This window comes from Epinephelus fuscoguttatus, linkage group LG1 (genome assembly GCF_011397635.1).
Source record: "Epinephelus fuscoguttatus linkage group LG1, E.fuscoguttatus.final_Chr_v1".
Taxonomy (NCBI): domain Eukaryota; kingdom Metazoa; phylum Chordata; class Actinopteri; order Perciformes; family Serranidae; genus Epinephelus; species Epinephelus fuscoguttatus.
The window spans coordinates 50244339-50258568 of NC_064752.1; the positions used below are offsets into that span (position 1 = coordinate 50244339).

The window sequence follows — 14230 nt, forward strand, 5'->3', positions numbered from 1 at the left end:
GTGCAAAAGCAGAGAGAAACGACTGACTTCACTGAAGGTCAATTATTGCAGCATGATTTCAGGCAATCAATCAGAGAGTCATGTTTAAGTTAGTGGGGGCCACGGTGGAGGAAAGAGAGTTAGTTCATGAGGGCCAGCAGCTGGCGTTGCACCAACATGGAACTGGTGCCTGCACATGGACACATGCTGTGGAGACACTCAGACTGTGGAATGAAATGGTGGAGGGCTTTTTCAAATGCAGGCTTTGGTGTGACTAATTGCACATTCATTGACAGTGGCTGGAGGGAGGCTGCAGCCTGTGTCCAGTGAATACTGTAGCAAGGCCACAGCTTCTGGCTCAGGCCTTTGACATGCATGGAGGTTTGAAATGGCTTTGTGTCCAAAAAGACAAAAAAGGCAACAAACACCATCAGTTTTGAAGCTAGTGAAACAATGACCTCCTAATTGTCACATGAAAGCTAGCTGTAACTTGTTTTTGACTTGTGCTAGACTGTTTCCCATCTGATGGTTTGACAGTGCTGAGGTATTTGCTGATTATGCTGAGCATGAGAATTCCAACTGGATGAACACAGACACCTGAAAGTAGTCCAGACAGACATCCTGGACAGTAGTCAGACTGTGGGATGTAGGCAGAAACAGAAAAAAATGTAATCAGTGTTTCATTAGACAGGCATTGCAGCTCTCACCAATGTACCAAATGCAACAGCATCGTGGGTGGGTTTGACCTGCCAAAATGAAAATATCTATTCATTCACTAATTTTGCTGAGAAAGAGAGAGAGACAGAGAGAGAGTATAATACACTGCAGATTTCAAAGACAAGTCTTTATGTGAAAATTTTCTACAAGTAGAGAGAAAATCCTTGCATTTTGTGCACAAAAATAACTTGAAGCTGCACTAATCCACACATATATATTCACAATACAGTGTGAAATGAGTTGCTCATAGTGATAAACCAGCAGAGAATGATCAACTGATTTACAGTTTGCCTCAGCTCTATGGAGTGTTTAAGCCTCTTTCAGCTAATTGTTCTGGTATCCAACTGTATTGTTTGGTTCAGTCTCAGTGCTCTCAATAACCATATTTCCAGCAACAACAGGCAGCTGTTTTAAGTCAAAGAGCTTTGATATACACTGCACAATACCTGCCCAGCACCAAATCACAGATAGAAAAAGCAAGCCACTTAGTATAGTGTTTAGTTGCAAGTTATTTCCCCTAAGGAGGATGAAAACTGCTGAGCCCCCTGAGGGTCATAGTTTTTGTTCATTCCCTCACAATATATTTTGCTTTAAAGTGCAATATTTTGCAATCCCTCATGTTTTCTGTTCTCTTGCAATAACTTTTCCATTCTCTCACTATACCTTTGCATTCTTTCGCAAAAAAAATTGCGCTGTCTTACAGTACTTGCTGTGTGGGGTGTCATATGCTGTAAAGCCCTCTGAGACAAATTGTGATTTGTGATATTGGGCTTTATCAATAAAATTGAAAAAAAAAAAAAGATACAAAAATAAAAAATTGAAATACTTTGACGTTACCTCACAGTAATTTTGTTTTTCTATTTCTTCTAAGCCATAATTCTGCTCAGCTGCTCAAAGCACAGAACCCCTGTATCGATCAGCTATGCTGGGCATAAAGGGGCAAAAACTGTGGTGTATGTGCAGAGCGCCTAGGCCAGTTTGGGTCCGATTGACTGTATGCATGCAGGAATAATTCAACTACCAATCATATTATCTGTGGGTGTTAGTCCGACTTTTCACACAATAAATCAATTTTCTCTAACTTCATGTTAACATACTGAGTGGCTAATGCCAGAGCTCATTCAATGACACTGCAGAAGACGAGACAGAAATCAGACGGCACATATTAGAGTCATTTTGAAGGGAAGCAGGGAAACTTTGCTGATATTGAACCAGCTGTGTGTCAACGCATTGTGCACAGATGAACGTTGTTTGACTTCTTCCGCAGCCCCCCGACAGTCCAGCTGCCAGTCTGGGTGCTGGGAGCAGCACGGGGGTGAAGCTAAACACTGTTCATCTGCACACACTGTGATGCCACACAGCTGGTTCAGTATCAGCAAAGTTTCCCTTTATATTCATTGTCTTCAGTTGCAGCGAGTTTGTCCCGAGTAAGCTTGTGTCAGAGAATCATCGCGGTAGGCCCAGCCATTTCCGGATGTATGCGTTGGCTAGCCGGTCCATGCCGTTGGCTGTTGATGATGGAATGTCGCACATCTTCAGTGGCCACATGACCCTTTTGTACAGTGTGAAGTTGTAGCACCACACTTTGTACTTTCCAGGGAGCTGGCTCTTGTTGATACTTGCGAGGCCTTCTGAGAGTTGTTCCTGTGCTGCCTTACCCGCTTGCTTGTCTGACAGATCTGCGCTGTAATACCGCCCTGGGCTCTGTATGGGCTGGCTGGCCAGTAGGGGGATTTGCACACCTTCTGCGACAAAAATGGTGTTGTCATTCCTGGAGCCTTTTTGTAGGGAGAGGCTTCGTGACTTGGAGGGTTTTATTTTCATCCGTGCCCATGTCACTAGTTCATCCAACCTTTTCAAGCACCTTCTTGTGCATGGAGCTGTCTGCAGAACTACGGTGACATCGTCCATGTAGCTTCGGAGTGGTGGAAGCATTTCCCCTGTCTGCAGCTTCATTCCTCCCATGGTCTGTTGGGCTCCGCAGAGGATGATCTCAAAGGCTGCGACAAAGAGGACTGGAAAGATGGAACACCCCATGACGATGCCTACTTCCAGTTGCTGCCATCCTGTTGTAAAATCCTGGAGGCTGAAGCACATCTGGAAGTCCCTGAAGTAGCTGCTTACTAGGTTGTTGATGGACTCAGGGACGTGGAAGAACTCCAAAGCAAAATGGATGAGTTTGTGAGGGACGGACCCATAAGCATTCGTGAGGTCAAGCCACACCACGTGTCTCTTAGACCCCATCCCAACTAGGCTACTTAAGGAGGTCTTTTCTTTAGTTAACACTCATATATTAGATATGATCAATATATCCTTATTAACAGGCTATGTACCACAGTCTTTTAAGGTAGCTGTAATTAAACCTCTACTAAAAAAGCCCACCCTGGATCCAGAGGTGTTAGCCAACTATAGACCAATATCTAATCTTCCCTTTATGTCAAAGATCCTTGAGAAAGTAGTCGCAGACCAGCTGTGTGATCTTCTCCATGATAATAATCTATTTGAGGAATTTCAGTCAGGATTTAGAGTGCATCATAGCACTGAGACAGCACTAGTTAAAATTACAAATGACCTTCTGATTGCTTCGGACAAAGGACTTGTCTCTGTACTTGTTTTATTAGATCTTAGTGCGGTGTTTGACACAATTGACCATCAAATTCTACTGCAGAGACTGGATCACTTAATTGGCCTAAAAGGTTCTGCACTGAGCTGGTTTAAATCTTATTTATCTGATCGTTTTCAATTTGTTGACGTTCATAATGAATCGTCCTTACGTACCAAAGTTTGTTTTGGAGTTCCGCGAGGTTCTGTGCTCGGACCAATCCTGTTTACTCTATATATGCTTCCTTTAGGTAACATCATTAGAAATCACTCTATAAATTTCCATTGTTATGCGGATGATACACAGTTGTATTTATCAATGAAGCCAGAAGAAAGTAATCAATTAACTAAACTCCATAACTGCCTTAAAGACATAAAAACCTGGATGAGCACCAATTTCCTGATGTTAAATTCAGACAAAACTGAAGTTATTGTTCTTGGCCCCAAACAACTCAGAGACTCTTTATCTGATGACATAGTTTCTCTAGATGGCATTGCTCTGGCCTCTAGCACTACCGTAAGAAACCTCGGAGTAACATTTGATCAAGATTTGTCTTTTAATTCTCATTTAAAACAAACCTCACGGACTGCATTTTTTCATCTGCGTAATATTGCGAAAATTAGGCCTATCCTGACCTGAAAAGATGCAGAAAAATTGGTCCACGCTTTTGTTACCTCAAGGCTGGATTACTGTAACTCTCTATTATCAGGTAGCTCTAGTAAGTCCTTAAAAAATCTCCAGCTAATTCAGAATGCAGCAGCATGTGTACTAACAGGAACTAAGGAACGAGATCATATTTCTCCTGTTTTAGCTTCTCTGCACTGGCTCCCTGTAAAATCCAGAATTGAATTTAAAATCCTACTGTTAACTTATAAAGCTCTAAATGGTCAAGCTCCATCATATCTTAGAGAGCTCATAGTGCCTTATTATCCCACCAGAACTCTGCGCTCTGAGAATGCAGGGTTACTCGTGGTCCCTAAAGTCTCCAAAAGTAGATCAGGAGCCAGAGCCTTCAGCTATCAGGCTCCTCTCCTGTGGAATCATCTTCCTGTTACGGTCCGGGAGGCAGCGCCGTCTTCACATTAAAGACTAGACTTAAGACTTTCCTCTTTGATAAAACTTATAGTTAGGGCTGGCTCAGGCTTGCCCTGTACCAGCCCCTAGTTAGGCTGACTTAGGCCTAGTCTGCCGGAGGACCCCCCTATAATACACCGGGCACCTTCTCTCCTTCTCTCTCTCTCTCTCTCTCGTATTCTATTACTGCATCTTGCTAACTCGGCCATTCTGGATGTCACTAACTCGGCTTCTTCTCCGGAGCCTTTGTGCTCCACTGTCTCTCAGATTAACTCATATCGCAGCGGTGCCTGGACAGCGTGACGTGTGTGGCTGTGCTGCTGTCGTGGTCCTGCCAGATGCCTCCTGCTGCTGCTGCCATCGTTAGTCATTAGTCATACTTCTACTGTTATTATACACATATGACTATTGTCACACTTGTATACTGCCAGATATTAATACATACTTTCAACATATTGTACCGCAGTAGCCAGAACTATAACTATAATATTATTACTTTCAATAATGTTGTTGTAAGCTACTGTCATTACCTGCATCTCTCTCTCTCTCTCTGTCTTTCTCTGTCTCATTGTGTCATGTGGATTACTGTTAATTTGTTATGCTGATCTGTTCTGTACGACATCTATTGCACGTCTGTCCGTCCTGGAAGAGGGATCCCTCCTCAGTTGCTCTTCCTGAGGTTTCTACCGTTTTTTTCCCCATTAAAAGGGTTTTTTTGGGGGAGTTTTTCCTTATCCGCTGTGAGGGTCATAAGGACAGAGGGATGTCATATGCTGTAAAGCCCTGTGAGGCAAATTGTGATTTGTGATATTGGGCTTTATAAATAAAATTGAATTGAAAATTGAAGGTCGCTTTTCTCCTGCTTGGCTCTCTGGATCTGCCCCCAAATCACTGATGAAGGCTCCATGCATCCTGGAAAGCCTGGCACTCCTGCTTTCTGGCAGCTGGTGTCAATGTAGCCATTTCCTGTGAGATAAGATGTCAATCTCTTGGCCATGACTGCAAAGAACTTTCCCCTCGATGTTCAGTAGTGCAATGCTCCTGAACTGGCTGATGTTGTGGGACTCCTGCTCTTTCGGAATGAACACCACTACAGCTCTTTGCCACTCTGATGGTATGAGTTGGTTCTTCCATGCTGCACTCATGAGTTTCCAAAGGCATTTCAGCACTTGGGGGCAGTTCTTGTAGAGCTTGTAGGGGATTCCGTTAGGCCCTGGAGCTGAAGCTGACCTTGCTCTCTTGTCGAGTGATTATATGCAAGTTTATTTTCTGACACAGCCTACATTGTTTTCATTTTCTAGATGAAAGTACTGCCGACCCGCACTGGTTTTGTGAGAGGACATTGCTCTTATTTCCCACCGTGCTGTTTAAAAACTCTTACTCTAGCATTACCATGGGGGACTGCTGTCTGACGGCTCTGTAGCACCCACTAATCTAATCCCTAATCTCACCAGAGTGACAACATAAATCCTGTGCTATGACTACAGCCAAAAGAAGTCAGACACCTCCTGTTACCTGCAACCTATACATAGACCCATATCTCATTAATTTCTTAAGTTTTTATTATCAAACCAAAAGTTTTTTCACCTTAGCAACTCAGTGAAATGCTGTAACTTTTATATTGAACAGGTGTTCACATTAGCTAACTTGTTTCCACCATAAACTTTGTAAACCAAGAGATGTGGCCACCATGATGGCATCCATTGGTTTGTGGACTCTTATTTTGAAGCCTCCAGTTCAGCATTTCAGCTGTCACCATCTTGACTTTTTGGAGTCAGAAGTGACCATATTTGGATGAGAGGGTGGAGCTGTGGAGAAGCGAGGGGTGGATCTGAATCATAGACTGTAGGCAGACAGCCTGTCACTTAAGTGGCCCCGCTCTTAAAAATGTGTTACTTTAAGCCCTAATAAACCAGGATTGTACCATGCATGCTGTAATGATGTTTATTTCTGCTGTAAAGTTGGGCATTTTAACATGAGTGTCTAAGGGGATTGACTTGCTCCTGAAGCCAGCCTCAAGTGGCCATTATAGGAACTGCAGTATTTGGCACTTCCACATTGGCTTCATTTTTCAGCCCTGGAAGTTTCCCCTTTGCCAACATGCTTTTTCTTAGTTTGCACCACAATGAATAAATATTACATACACTGAAAAGTACTGAATTTCATGTCTCCCTCTGCTGGTAGGCCATCATGATAAGAGCATGCATGCATAATATTCCACTACAGAAGAGACTTGATGATCACCAAAATCAGGGGATTTATCGATATTGGTATTGGTTATCGGTCGAATGAGTTGTAACATAGCTGCATATTGGATATTGACAAAAAATCCAATATTGTGCATCCCTAACTTTAAATGCTCATAGTTTGTTTTATTTTACAGCATGAATCAGTCACAATACTCTACTGAATCCAATTTCCAGCAGTAGTTTTTTTTTTAAAAAACCCTGATAAACCAAATTTATGCTAACTGCTCAGCACCACACAAAAGTTAATGACAAACATATGAGGAAAGTGAAATGTCTAGCTGCTAAAGTTTATCTCAGCCTTTGGTGAAGGTCAAAACAAAGCCAAAAGGAGAGAGAATACTGCACTTACATATGCAGCAGGTGGAAAGATACACAACTTCAAATGAATGCTAATGTTGAGCCATGTCCGCTGGTATAGCAAATAGTCAATTGTTTACTAACAGGTATGGGCCATAAACACTGTATAAGGTCACTTTGAGGCCTGTGTCTCTGTCACTTGCTCTAAAAGTAAGTGTATTTATACTTGTGTTGTGTGTCAGCTCTATACAGAGCCTATGCTGTAGCCTACACACATGGCCTACACCGTTGTGAGAATTTGTACTTGTGTGGTGGTGTTTCTGTGTCACTCTGCAGTTACACTTCTAAAACACTAGTTGGCAGTGGGGCTTCTGTGAAGTGCTGTAAAGCTTAGTTACTTCAAAACACACCTAAAGCACACATTAAATATGGCTTAATAGTGACAATCTCAAACACAAGTATACACATCGGCTTCATCGTGACTCGCAGGAGTCAGACATTCGTCTTTTGCCGGACACATTTTCCTCACAAATACAGCATGCTTATGTTATGAGCACAAGCCTATAACTTTCTACATTATATAAATTCGCCTAGTGGCTAGCTCAGATTTCACATATGAAGCCAGGGACAACAGCAACATTTAACAAAGGTAACATTACAAAATTAGGATCCATTACAACTTGCAAGGCTCACTGACAAACAACTGTCTTACACTAAACACGTTTTCCAAAAAAGTACAACATGCTAACATTATAAGCGCAAGCCTATGGAATGGGTCAGCCAATCTGGTCCTGTTGGTCAGTGTTTACTTATTCAGGTAACACTTGTGGTTCCGCAGAGTGAATGACCTGACATGGTGCGTTCATGAATTCAGTCTGACACTAAAATGAAAGCCCTGTTGGTCAAAGAAACTAGGGATGAACCGAAATGAAAATTTGTGGCCGAAGCCGAAGCTGAATAATATTAAACGCTTGGCTGAATACCGAGTACCGAATATCGTTGTTTAGTTTTTCATTAGTTTTTGCAGATGAACCCCCTCCAGATTAGTGTTGTCACGGTACCAAAACTGGATCCCACTGTACGATACCAATGAAAATATCATGGTTCTGAGTAGTATCACGATACCACAGTGAAAATGAGGCAGATGTGCCTTTTGTCATTTATGAAAAAATAAATCACTTTTCAATTATAGGCTACATCAGTGATATTTCAATGGAATAAATTACTTATTGACTTATTCATACTTCAAAAACAGCATCAATGAGTGATGAACATAGGGGGGATCAAAATAAAATAAGTAAATAAAATAAGAATCAACCAGCCACCCTCCTCCCCTTCATAAGTAAAGAACAGTCCCTAAAGTGCAGTGAGGTTTGTGGGCCATAAACGGCTCATTTCTCCTCTGACACATCACATAACTGTGTTCGGCTGGCTCGGCTGTTCAGGTACTTCTGGGCAGTCCACACGCCAAGAAGAGGATATTACTGAAGCCGACTTATCCGTCGCCGGTAAGCCGATGGCAATGGTATGGTAATGGTATTGACAGGAATACATTACTGTCCATGTCTGTGACCCCCGTTCAACCCACAATCGGTGGGATTCACCTTACGTTTCTGCTGGTGGTTGAAATCTGTAGGCTGCTCGCACAGCGTGCTGAATGATTTAAGCCTATTTTGCTCGCTCAAAACTATTTTTAGTCGTAAATGCGAGTGCAGTGAGGGACGGATTGCCACACTGCCGACATTTTACTCCGCGCATCACAGCACACTGTTTGATTGCGTTATCAAAACACGCTGCTATTATTCGGCCTTGCTTTTAATTTATTCCACCGAATACCGAATGTGTGTTTTTTTGCAATATTCGGCCGAATATATTCAGTTACCGAATATTCGGTGCATCCTTAAAAGAAATAGAGCATTATATGTCTATATAAATAACAAACAGTTATGTTAATCACACATTCATTCCACTCAGCACTCTGCTGCTCCGTCTCCCCAGACAGAGTGCCCAGAGTGTGCTCTGCCACTACAAGAGTGCAATGCTCAAGATAACTGAATGGTACATTCCAATTCAATTCAATTCAATTTTATTTATAAAGCCCAATATCACAAATCACAATTTGCCTCACAGGGCTTTACAGCATACGACATCCCTCTGTCCTTATGACCCTCGCAGCAGATAAGGAAAAACTCCCCAAAAAAACCCTTTAATGGGGAAAAAAAACGGTAGAAACCTCAGGAAGAGCAACTGAGGAGGGATCCCTCTTCCAGGACGGACAGACGTGCAATTCCAACAGCGCTGTGAATTTATGAACGGTCCAGTTTGTGTGCTATTTCTGAATGCACCACTTGCATTATCTTCCTCAATTGTCTAAAACAAGCTAACAGAAATGGCTAGCTGGTGCTAGCTAATATCTGTGGAGAATTATTTTGCCTCCAGCTAAGCCCTGCCCACCAAAAAACATCACACTGTTTACTAACAGTAAAAGGGTCTATTGTCTTAACAATACATTGTTTCTGGATGAATTTAGCAGTATACATACCTCATCTCATCTTTGATTCAGTACTATAGAAGTGGAGCACAGAGATAAACAAATTTACTCTTTCTGAAACGTCTATATGGCTTTTCCCTCTCTTTGATCAGGTTACTGTGTCAAAAGCATCCCTTGGTTTATTTGTAGCCAAAATTAAATTAAGACTTGGAATAATTTAAGACTTCAGAATAATACACATGCTGCTTTCTCTGTATTGCACGTGACTGTGAGATTATTCTTTACCATTAAGAAAAAAGTCATCTTATCATTCTTATATTATTATGGCATTGGTCTGACATTTAAGCTCTTAGCAGAGTAATGCACCAGTGTATAATTAAGTATATGTGGAGGCTTTTGGTAGCCTTTGTCAGCCTAATTATTACTACATCCCTCAAGGCGCTCACACAGGAGTAAGGTTATACATGAAGAGCTCTATTGTGCTATGTCAGGGCATTTCTAATTCATAGGATCCTGTATTCTGCTCCATTAGCAAAAGTCTAAAGCGTTCTTTGGGCCTTTGGGTAGTCCAGATGTTTGTTGTTAGAGCCAGGACACCCAGAGTCCTATCTGTGTTTATCACATTGCAGATGTACATTGCAGCATACCTCTAAACCAGAGAGAAGGAAAGCAGGGCAACGATTCAGTGTGAAAATGAGCCCACTTGACAGTGTGGTTTTTTTTATAAGCTGTCCAAGAAAAACAGTAAGGCAGAATGCCACGGGTCCCAGACATCTTTGAGTGTGTCCTATCCACATTAGAAATGCCGTGGCAACACCTGCTCCACACAATGTTGCAGCTCTTGTGCGGAGACAGATAAATGGTCTGCTAGACTCTCCTCTCCCCTCTGCTCTCAGGCACCATGCAGAGAGCATGAAAAGGTTTGGAGATTATTCCTCCCCCGAGGCCTGCCTTTAGAGGGCCAGGGGTTAGATGCATACAGAGAAAAAGTCTGCAGGCGTGTCGATAAAATGGAAAGTGTGTTTTAAACTTGCTCACTTAGAGACACGTGTTTGCATGCTTCCTGGACTAAAAATAGTGACACCTGGAATCAAGAGGAGAATAAAACTGAATAAGTTCTGGGGTGACAGATGACGAAAGTTAATTTATGTGCACTCTACATCTTTTCTTTGGAGTACAAAAAAAAGATGGAATGCTGAATGAAGCCATTCCTGTCTTGGCCTTGCAAAACATGTCTGTCATTTCATGAACAAACAACTGAGTGTTTGCTTCTTCTTCCAGATGGTAGGCTTTCCTCCCCCTCATTTCTTTTTGTTCCTCTTACTGGGCTTCCTATTGTCCAGTCCCTCTGGCCCCCAGACCTCTATAGGCCAGAGTGACTGATTTAGACTCCCTTTACTCCCTGGAGTAAAAAAAAAACCACATCTAAAAGTGACACTTTTAGACTATCCCATTATAGAAAGACTAGAGGAGTGACTCCCATCAGAGTCTCAGCCTCTGATCTGTTGTGTACTGTCCAAAGAAATCACAGATGTTATGCAACAGCACCTACTTACGTTTCATACCAATGACCACATTTTCTATTATATTCAAGTAGGTAGAAGATGAACTGATCTCCAAAAGCTATGAAGTTAAAGACAAAAGATGCTTTTCAACATTTCAAGCGAGATTACTATAATACATTTTGTTTTGTACAATTTTAGAGTGAGAAAAAGGAAAGAAGCACCATTCAAATCAGCTTGTTAGTACTATGGCTTGTTCACAGTCATCGCTAGAATCAATCAATCAATTTTATTTATAAAGCCCAATATCACAAATCACAATTTGCCTCACAGGGCTTTACAGCATACAAAATCCCTCTGTCCTTTGGACCCTCACAGTGGATAAGGAAAAACTCCCCAAGAAAAACCCTTTAACGGGGAAAAAAAAGGGTACAAACCTCAGGAAGAGCAACTGAGGAGGGATCCCTCTTCCAGGACGGACAGACATGCAATAGATGTCGTACAGAACAGATCAACATAACAAATTAACAGTAATCCGTATGACACAATGAGACAGAAAGAGAGAGAGACAGAGACAGAGACAGAGAGAGATGCAGGACAGACCGTAATGACAGTAGCTTACAACAATATTAATAAAAGTAATAATATTATAATTAACTAGAACTGCAAGCAGTTATGAAAGGGGGCCAAGCCCCCTCGTGCGACTCGGTCCCCGCGTCCCGCGGAGCCCATGGAAGTTGTCCCCGAAGGACGACGGGCTCTGGGCGAGCGCATGTTTATGAATGTGTCATTTAAAATGTGGAAGTTACAGGCAAAACTGCCTTTGCATCCGTTATAGCACCACCTATAGACCGATTTGCGACGAATTTGGCACAAAGCCTCTGGATGACCTCGGGAACGAGTGACTTAAGTTTGATGTTGAAAGCATCTACTTTGAGCGAAATATGAAACAGTGTGTGTTTTTTAGCTAGCAAAAAAGATTGTTTGGTTGTCACAAGCGCATTTTTAGGAGTGCCAAAATTCTTTTGATAACTTTTCATCAGACACATCTGGAGATTCTATGTGCAAAGTTTCAGGCAGGTGGCACTTAAAATGTAGGAGGAGTTCGAAAAAGTAGGTTTTGGACATGTGGCATGTGCAGCAGTAGTGGGCGGGGCTGTGTCAGAAAACCCAGCTCTATCCAGGGAACACATGGATAAAATGTTTGTGAAAGTGTCATTTAAAATGTGTAAGTTGCAGGCAAAAACGCGTTTGCATCCGTTATAGCTCCACCTAGTGGAGTACATGTGCAATTTTTGGTATGGAAGATCTGTGTCCTATTTTATATGTACCCTTAAAATTTCAAAGCCCTCAGCATAATAGTTTGGCTGAAATTAATGTTTGTTGTTTATCTTGTAATAAGCCACGCCCACATTGACCAGTCATGACCACCTTCAAGATATGACCTCAGAATTGGCCCTACATCATACCAACCGAATTTCGTAGAAATCGGTGCAGCCGTTCAAGAGATATAAACTTACCATATTTGTAGCGCCCCCTAGTTGCCAAAATTCGCCAAATTCGGCTCATACCCTCACAGTCTTATGCCAACCAATGATCTCAAATTTGGTGTTAACAGCATTTAGTTTGACCGAGATATCCAGCAGTTTGCATTTTTATAGCTAGCTATAGAAGTTTGTTTGTTAATAATTTGCACATTTTTTGACCGAATAAAATTCTTTTGACAACTTTAGATCAGGTCCAGTAGAAGAGTGTATATGTCAAGTTTCACGCAGATTGGACAAAATCCCAAGGAGAAGTTCGAAAAAGTAGGTTTTCCAGTTTTCACAATTTTGCGAAAAAACTTCCTAGGCGCAAGTGGGCGTGGCCTATGGCTAAGTGATTCAGCTCTATTCAGGGAAGCTGGGGATACAAGATTTTTGAATGTGCGACATACGGTGTGGGAGCTATAGGCAAAAACGCATTGGCCTAGGTTATAGCGCCCCCTGCAAGCAGATGTACATGGTTTTTTGCGTCTGAGGTATGTGCAGGGGTCTGGACCACCCCTCCAAATTGCACCGCCCTCCCTTGCCGGTTTAGCCTGCAGCGCCACTTTTACCTACGGAAGAATAAAAATAAAAATCTTTACAAAAACAATAGGGTTCCTAGCACTGCTGGTCCTAGGAAACGCGTCTGCTTGCATACGCGTTCCCTCGGCCCCTCAGACTTGGCCCCCTAATAACAATATATTAATATCTGATAGTATACATGTGTGACAATAATCATATGTGTATCAGTAGAAGTATGACTAATGAAGAAAAGGCCAGGTGATGCAAATTTCAAAGCTTCATAAATACTCTGACTTCTGAAACCTTGTCTCAAAAATCAGCAGCCATGGGCTCCTCTAAACAGTTGCCTAACACTCTAAAAACTAAAATAATTGATGCCCACAAAGCAGGAGAAGTCTTTAAGAAGGTAGCAAAGTGTGGAAGACCAAGAAACATTCTGGGAGAGCTGCTTGCAGGATTGTTAGAAAGGCAAATCAAACCCCCCATTTGACTGCAAAAGACCTGCAGGAAGATTTATCAGACTCTGGAGGGGTGGTGCACCGGGGGTGGGCGATATATATATATATATATATCTATCTTACTATATAATGACGAAAACTCTGTCTGTCTGTGGGTGGCGCTACAGCAACCGACTGAAATTGCTAACTTTGAATGGGCATATCTCATGCCCCGTATGCCATACAGACATGAAACTTTGCACATGCAGATGCCTCTCCTCGTGAGGAACAAATTTGCCTCAAGAACCCGTAACTTCCGGTTATATAGATTTTCTGCCATTTTGAATGTCTTGAAAAACACTTAAAATCGATCTCTTCCTAGGAACTCTGTCCGATCTGCATGAAACTGGGTGAACATAATCTAGGGACCAATATCTAAAGTTTCCTGTTGGCAAAAGTTGGAAAACTTACTAAAACTGAGCTTTTATAAGGCAATAAATATTACGGAGGGCGTGGCTCATCACATAAATGTGTAAAACATCTCAAGGGTTTCACCGATCACCACGCAACTTTGTAGGCATATGACCACACATAACCTGAGGGGACCCCTCCATTATTGACCCGATCAAACAAAATGGGGGCACTAGAGAGCTAATTTCTTATCTAGGCCTAACCACCATATTGATTTTTACTAAACTTGGTAGATATGTAGAACAGGACACCTCAAGTTGACTGGAGAAATTTAACTCTAATTGGCAACTGGGTGGCGCTATAACAACAGAAAAATGCTTAAAAATGGCTAAAATGCGACCGATCGCTGTGGCTCCCCCTGTG

General features: G+C 42.1%; 1 protein-coding gene across 1 annotated transcript in view; it reads right to left on the minus strand.

The window, feature by feature from the left end:
- The window catches only part of efcc1 (EF-hand and coiled-coil domain containing 1), a 72471-nt gene that overhangs the window by 42197 nt on the left and 16044 nt on the right, over positions 1–14230 (minus strand). The gene's annotated exons all lie outside the window — the stretch shown is intronic.